This window comes from Nematolebias whitei, chromosome 23, assembly GCF_014905685.2.
Source record: "Nematolebias whitei isolate Nwh7 chromosome 23, NemWhi1, whole genome shotgun sequence".
NCBI classification, from domain to species: Eukaryota; Metazoa; Chordata; class Actinopteri; order Cyprinodontiformes; family Rivulidae; genus Nematolebias; species Nematolebias whitei.
In genome coordinates this window covers 22,161,162-22,169,915 of record NC_056520.1, presented here as the reverse complement: position 1 = coordinate 22,169,915, position 8,754 = coordinate 22,161,162, and positions in this window count along the sequence as shown.

Below are 8,754 nucleotides of genomic sequence, written 5' to 3'. Positions count from 1 at the left end.
CCCCCCCCCCCCCCCCCCCCCCCCCGCCATCGCTCAAAAACTGTTGGTACAAACTGCGTTCAGACATGTCTCCGTCCCACCCGTCAAAAATCATGGATGAGATGAGCACCCCACCACGGCAAGGTAACTAACTAGGGGAAACCCTCAGTGTTGTAGTCTACATGATATTCGGGTATATGGAGTATACCCACTGGAAAAGCTTAAGAATTTCTGTATACCCACTTAAAAGTGTCCTATGATACGTGACATATCATTAGGCATGTGTCATTGATACGTTAAACGGCCTTTAAACACTTCCGTAACAATCTATCTGTATGCTGCATTTTGCTTTGGTACTGTTTCATACATTCTATCAATGTTTCGAAAACAAAGGCAACTGTTGTATAAAGTTTGTTGTTCATTTATTCAAATATAAGCATCAGAGAAATTTGGAAATGTTCAATATGCTTAAAAATCTAAATAAATTGATCATTACATTGTACTAACTGGTGCACTTTGGTTTCCAAGCACAGTATACCCACTACAAAAATGTAGACTACACCACTGGCTGTAACTCAGTCAGTTATGGATAGATATTGATATAAAGTTTGATGTGGTAGTAGCTGAGAGTCATTCACAACACAACACATACTGAACACAACATCTCCATGTCTGACGAGATCATGCAGAAATGTATTTTCAAAATTTGACCAAAATGGCTACAAGTCATTTCTCAACAAATTGGACACAATAGGATGAGAAATAGCTTTAATTTATAACTGCTATATTTTTCCATGGATCTTGTGGAAACTTGGATAAATGAACAGTCTCGTTTGCTAACGCCTATCCAAACATTCCTTCCTCTTCTTATTCTATGTTCTGGCCTTTTTAGGCCAAAGTCATCATACGGGCATTGGTGCAGTGATGCTTCTTTGATGACGCATGAAGCATTAAAACCTCAACTTTTCTCATATAGAATGGTTTTGTAATTCAGAGATACATTTTCTGTTTTCTGCTCAGATTGCTTCACTGCCCTGGTGTAATGGTTAAAGATCAGTGACCTCACTCATTTACTCATCTTTAAATTGTTTCGTTATTTCCTTTCATAATTTTCTACGCTCTCACGATGATAAACATTTAGTCACCTTCAGGAATGAATCTGGGCAGGGCGGTGTTTTTTGGACCGGCATCTCCTCGGGCTGTCTTCAAACAGCTGAGTCGTGCAGCGAAAACACCACTGCGTGAGCTCATGAATTCCTCTTCGAGGTTTGCCCAGGTGACTGCTGAAAGATGTGTTTGTAATCTGTTTGTGCATGAATACTAACTGTCACTCAGCTCACATTAATTACTCTGACAGACACGAGTCATGATCGCAAATCTCTGTGGGAACAGCTTTTATAGGTTACGATTCAGGTTTGCTGCTGTGACAAACACCAAGGACATTTAGGGTCAGCGTCCTTGTTTTTGAGGCCGTCCCATCACAAATTCACTTGTTTCTGAAGCAGACGAGCTAAAGTTAATTTTTGTGCCCAACTTATCTAAAGAGGAATATTTAATTCAGTACCAACAAAGTCCATGCTGTGTATGCTCCATAGTGTTCAACATTTTCCATGTCCGAATGAATGAAATCGTCAGATCTCAGCCAAAAATTGGGTTATAAATATGGAAAAAAAAATTTTTTTTCATTCATTCAACCTTTATTTAAACAGATAAATCACATTGAGCCTCAAAGACTCATTTACAAGTGAGACCTGTTTGGACAGACAAAAACAATGGTTAACTGGACACATGTAGGAGTTGGAGGTGAAAAAAATTCCTATCAGACTTTTTTCTTGGCTGAGAAAAACCTCTAATATTGAAAAAACACCTCGCACAAACAAGCACATATTTACGTAGACATTCTGCATCAGAGACGAGAGCGGTCAACAATGCTTATAGATGCTCTCGAGGTCACTGTAATCAGTCAATGTCCTCCGGTGAGATCCATAAACATTCTCGAGGTATGTCGAGAAATGGCCAAGGATAACCTCTATGACAATCCAGAGTCCTGAAATGATGACACAAAGTTTATTCAGCTGGTTCATCTGGTTATCAGTTGGAAATTCCTCAGGGAGGGGGTGGTGAGCATCAGATCACATTTTCTCCATGCGACTTTAGATAAGATGGCCTTCAAGGACAGCCAAGGCGACCAAAATTTAGATAAACACACAGTTGTTTTGGAGACAGGCAGAACTTAATGACATCAACCTTCAGTCTGTGTCGGTCTACTCGGTTCCGAAATGTCCAAATTAACACGACCACACCGATGGAACGTGACTGAGTAAAAATCCCCAAGATCTGATCCATTCAGCCCAAAGCATTTGAGTCTGGGTACTCCAGACATGAACCAAGCAATCATAAAGGCAAGCAGCGTGATCGGGTCCAAATTTGCTGCTGACGACTTCCTTGATTGTAGATAAAACCAGCACCAGCTGAATCCAAAAAGCAGGAACCAGTTATCGAAAATCCAATTAAATATGCGTCCTTAAAATCCACAGATGGCAGCAGAGATAGACACATCATCAAGTCTTCCAAGTCGATGAGATATCCAGCTGCGTACGTGCCGTATATTTGTCGCTTCGGTGTATAAGTCGCAGGACTTGCAAATTTATGCAGAAAGGTGAAAGTTGTACAGCAAAAAATACGGTAGGTTATCTTAACACTTGGTGTCACTTCACTACAAAAAGCAGCTTTGTCTTCTATTTAGATGCTAAAACTTATTTTATCATTGGCATAGCAAAAGTCAAAGAGCAAACACCAGGCCCCCAGTGCAGCCAAGAGTAGCAAATGCTCATCTACATGTTTGCAAAATAAGTGCAATAAACACTAACACAAATGAGATGTACAGTACGATTAAGTTCCAGCCTTCAAAATACTGATTTTATTGTGAGGAAGATCTGGCATAAAATTGGTCTGGATTTGGGAGTGCAGTTACTTGTGATGGCCTGATTATGCTCTTGGTACAGATGTAAGTTTCCTTATCGGACTAGAGGCTTTGTGGTGTCATTTGTTCCTTACTTTAACCAAAATCTTTCTATTCACCCGTTAGTTTTCAGCCTATTCGTCCACCTAGATACTATAGACTGAACTTGTTAGTTTTCAGTACGTGGCTGAACTTTGGGAACCTTCCTCTGAAAAGTAATTTATGCGCAGTCGAAAAGGAACTCCTCCAATCAAGCAGACCAAAATAAACCATGATTAGAGGACAGTTAAGAAGGAAACACAGGAAAGTTTCCATAACAGCCCTCTCAATTTCCATTCAGATTGAGAAAACTATCATCATCTATTGTGTAGCTCGACCAGACCACTGTGAGAGAAACCAAACCAGCACTCTCACATTCAGATTTAAGGGTGTCATTCAGGAAGCTGATTACTGGAGTCATCCTGGAACAAGAAGTCAAAAAAACAATAAAACAAACAAACAAAAAACAAGCAATCTGTAAAATTTTGGAGCCATCTTGAAACTTCTGAATATGTGGCAGCTAAAGCAAACAGGTTTATTTTGTCAATTTCTTTTGCAAAAACTCCAAATATTCACATTTTAGACAGAGGATCAATGTAATGTTTTAGAGACAGTTTAGCTCTTGCTTTGAATCTGAACCTTTTAGGAGATGGAATGAAAGTGCAGATATTTTAAACTTTTTGGTAGCAATACATACAGTTCGGTATGTACAGAGTATGTACAGGAGTGGTGACGCAGAGGTTAGAGTGGGTGGGCCTGTGATAGGAAGATCGCTGGTTCAACTCCCGGTACCGACAACATCAAACATGTGTGTGGGATTGGTGAAGCACCCACACCTGTCTTCACCCTCATTTGCAGCACTCCGGTCCCTTGAGCAAGGCCCTTAACCCTCACCATCCGCTCCCCCGGGGCACCCTAGATAGCAGTTCTCTGCTCCACACAGAGGGCTGTGGTAGCTCGATGGTCTGTGGTTGCGTCAGGAAGGGGATCCGACATAAAAACAATTGCCAAGTCTTTGTGTGACTCAGTTTGCTGTGGTGACCCCTGAAGAATGGAGCAGCCCAGAAGAAGAAGAAAAATTTTCAGAGTATATACCAAGTTTTTACTGGGTATCCGGTATGGATAGGACAATGTCACTTTGCAACACAGTCTAGTATGTACAGCGTTCTTACAGAGTACACACCCTGTAAGTACAAGCTAAGAAGTCACCTCATAAGACAGCATATCCCCCATATGTTAGGCGTATTGTTTTTGTACTACTAATGCTTAGCATATTTTTAGTTTAGCGTATTTCTTGGTTCATATCTTAGATCTTTTTACTGTTTTTCTTAACAATTTATACTTTGTTGGATGTAACTGGGACCCTTTACACAATTTCGTTCCACCACATGTACCGCATGTGGTGCGTACGACAAATAAAGAAACTTTGACTTTGTATGTACCAAGTGATTATGGGGCTATATTATGTTTTGCTATCAAACTTTTAATTTTGTAAGTGCCCAGTTTAGATGACACAACACAAAATTTGAATGAATCAATGTCTGAACCTGCAAACTTTGGATGGGTTGTAGTTCCATGGAATGATTTCAGTTATACTTTGTTTGTTCATTGGTCTGATTGACAGAAGAGCGTCTAAAGTACTCTGAGATAAATGCTTCAATCATCTGCAAAGTACTTTTACAACGTTCATGCACTTCTTCAAATACTTTCTGAATACATCTTTTTAGAATCAGTATTCTTAGCTTCTTCTTTCGACTTTTCCCTCTTCAGGAGCCGCCACTGCTAGTCATCCTCCATCTCACTCTGTCCTTTGCATCCTCTGCCCTCACTCCAACTACCTCAGTGTCCTCTCTAACTGCATCCATTCCTTTAGATGAACTTGCATTATAGTTTTGTCAAAAGTGTTCTACATTGAATGCCCTTCCTGACACAATCCTCAGCATTTACCCGGGCTTGGGACCGGCACAAGAGATATACTGGCTTGTGCTCCATAGTGGCTGTTTTTTTTTAGATTTTGTATTGCTGGTTTAAAAGTTTCAATAAGTTACCTGTTATCAGCAATATAAAGCAAATGTGTATTACTAAGACAGGAGTGGACTACAGCCCGAAAACACTTTTGTTTTTCCAAGAGAAAACTGCATAGATGAGTTCAAAATTCTCTCTTTTCCGGCCAGATCTCAACTCCTAAGTCATTTCAACACATCGTTGAAGTTTTATTAAATGTCTTAATGTACGTGTTTGCAACTGCAGAACTAAACTAAAACAGCAACTAAAGAAACCATCAAACATCTGCCCAAACATCCATCCATCCTTTATCTTTTCCTGCTTCTTCCTTTTTGGGTCGCAGGGGTCACTGGTGCCCATATCCACTCCCCTCTGTGCAAGAGTCAGGGGACACCCTGGACAGATCTCCAGTCCATTACAGGGCTACATAGAGACAAATGAGACAAACAACCAACATGCATGTTTTTGATCTGTGGGAGAAAACTGGAGTACCCGGAGAAAATGCACACATGCACAAAGAGAACATGCAAACGCCACACAGAAAGGCCCCCGGCCAGGATTCGATCCGGTGACCTGCTCGCTGAGAGGCGGCAGCTCTACCATCTGCGCCACCGTGCCACTCTGCTGAAACGTTAATGTTTTATGTCCTAACATGCACGTACAATTACCAGATCTTCCCTGCTTTGTACACAAACATTTAAAATTGCACACACATACATTCTCTTGGGCAGCGGACCACTTTTTCGCCCAGGTGATTTTAATCCAACTTGACTCGGTGGTTAAATATTGACCAGATCTGACGTGGGCTCACAGCACTTTGCTGCCAAGGCTGCGCCGCTGCCTGCTACATCAGCGGTCTAACACGCATACACACATTCAGCACAACGCCCAATGCGAACACACACTCTCTGTGGCTGGCAGCAGCTGAGAGTCAGAAAGGCAGCTGGGGCAGAAGTGGAGAACGAAGCGGAAGAAGAGGAAGGCGAGCAGACAGTTGAGGAGTAAGCGGACCAAGGATGAGCCAGTTTTCGGACATTGCATCGGCCCGTGGAAGGATCCCTCTGCTGGAGCTACTGGCGGTGAGTGTTGGTCTGTTCCTGTGTGCTCCATACATACATCCCTGCAAGCACTCCTCTGACAAGGAGATATCTGGGACAAGAAGCAGACTCTCCAGAGCTGGATGTAGGTCTAACAAGGTGCTAATCAGGCCAACATCCTGCCCTCCAGTGTGGATAACTCCACAACCACCTACGCCACTCGTGGCCCAAAGCCGAGGCAAGAATGGCTCTGGGTTAGACATGCCAAGAAGTGGGAGTGGTGACCTTGCAATCCATGAATGAATCCAAGAAGTTTGTAAACTCAAATTATAATATTACAGCGTTACTTATCTCCACATTCATATAGATCGAATGTCATTTTGTCCATGACAAACTCCCAAAATGTTCTAATTTGTATCCTGACTTTGGTTTTCGATCCATAAATGTGTCAAAGTTCTTGCATGAAGCAATAAAACCACATTCCATTTGTAGGTCATTATCTGTCAGGCTGCGTGACTGCGTGTAATTAGATGAGCGAACTGAGCTCGTTTCATGTTTTCTATACAAATCCACAAGGTCTGGATCAGGGGACCTGTCTGCCATCTGCACAGGTATCCTCCTTGCGGGTGGGATGTTTTCTTACACATGACAGGCTGTTCCACTGTGCCGTCTGCTTATGTGTGGATGTAAAAGAGAAACCAGTGTGGAAACAGCCTTTTCTAAAAATAAAACACCTCCGTCTGAAGGTGCTATTCAACCGTAACATCGCTCTGACTCTGTTGGCTAAGTGTTTTTGGCTTCTAGCACTCACAAGGAAAGCCTAGTTGTAGTCGACGCTCATCAGTAAAGTGAAGTTGAATGGAATGGATTACGTTTGGTATGATATTCCTATTCTTTCACTTGTTTTTGTACTTCCTCTGTGTAAGCAAGCCAGGGATGTTTCGTGCAGATCCAGGAGATCTCGGTCCCTGCCACAGCGCGGACCCAATTGTGCAGACAAATGTCTCAGCTGAGCTTCATAAATCTACCATCTAATTACATTAACAGGAGCTTGATGGTGACTAATGGTTCGTGGAGGAGAAGGAGGAGCATAAAATGTACGAGTGGCTGGAGAGGCTGAGATGCATGGTTGCATTTTTCCATCCTGTTTCAGACGCAGATCCTTGTGACACCCCCCCAACAACTCCAAGCCTCCACAGTTGCATACTTTTTTTTTTCCCCCCATCCTGAAAGACTAATTTGTTGCTGTGGATTAAAACGAGAACTAAAACTTTGATCAAAACTCTTCAGATTTTTTTTTAAACATCTCATAATAATTTAATTTGGCATATTCTATCAATTTACTATGAAAGAATGCCGTAATATGTTTGTCAGTGGTTACAGTCTCTGGTGACTTTGTAGTTTGTTTATTATGTGAATGCTTGTGAAGCGTTCACACTATTGTGACCCATTTTTCTTCCGTATGTTTTCTGGCTTCTTTCTCGTTCCACAATTTCTGGATTTTAACAAATCATAGATCAAAATGTTCAGCTCTTTTAGAACAATCCTGCTAATACTTATGTTTTGGATTCAACTTTAGCTTTTTGAAATATTTAGCCTTTTCTGCCACTTTTTCCCCCCATAGAAAATAAATTTAGCTCTTTTTACATCCCTCATATCTTTAGATCTGTTTACAATTTTTTACTGCTCCTTTCACTTTTTGTTGTGCTTCAGCTTCTTTCAGCTTCCTTGTGCAAATTTTTGCATTTTTCCAGCTACTTTCAGCTGTTTAGTGCTCCTTTTTAGGTTCTTTCTGCTATCTACAACATTTTTATGGTTCTAACTTCTTTGTGCTGATTTCAGCTCGTTATGCTCCTTTCAGCTTATTTCTGCAAGTTTCAGCTTTTTCTTTTTTTATTTTCTATTAATCCCCAATGGGAAAATTAATTAATTATCTGAATTTTTCCCATTGCACATGTGAGCACACATGTGAAGCAGTGGGGTGCCATCCAAGGCACCTAGGGAGCAGCTGGTGTGTGTGTGTGTGTGCTATTATTTAGCTGTTTTCATGCTAATTTTATTTTTTTTGGCTAATTCCACACTTCTTGCACTAATTTCAACTTTTTTCTGTCTAATTCAGCAAAATTGTGCACTCTTCACTTCCATCTGGTACTTGATGCTTATTTCTCCTTTTTTAGCTACTTTTCAGCTGATTTTTTTTGTCGTTGCTAATTTCAGCTTTTTTCAGATAATTTCCACTTCTTTCTGCTTCTTTCAGCCTAAATGGGCAAACTTCTTCTTCCTGCTTTCTTATGCTAATTTAAGCTTGTTCTACATTTTCATCTACGTTTTTAGCATTTTTTTTTTAGACAATTTCAGCTGTTTTTCAGATAAATTCAAGTTTTCATTGTAATTTCTGCTACTTTCCACCTAATTAACTCTTTTTTGCTAATTTCAGCTTATGTTCCTTTCAACTTTTTTCTGCTAATTTCAGCTTTTTCTGCGATTTCAGCTACTATTTAGCTGTTTTTATTCTGATTTTAGCCTTTTCAGCTAATTCCACATTTTTAGCTCATTTAAGTTAAAAAAAAACGTTCAATACAAAAACAACGCTCCTTCTACTTCCTTATGGTAGTTTTAGCTTCTTTTTTGCCTTTTCAGCTACTTCTTAGCAATTTCTTGCTAATTTCAGTTTTTTATAGCTAATTGCTGAATTTTCGTGTGCATTTCTGCTTATTTAAACCTAATTAATCA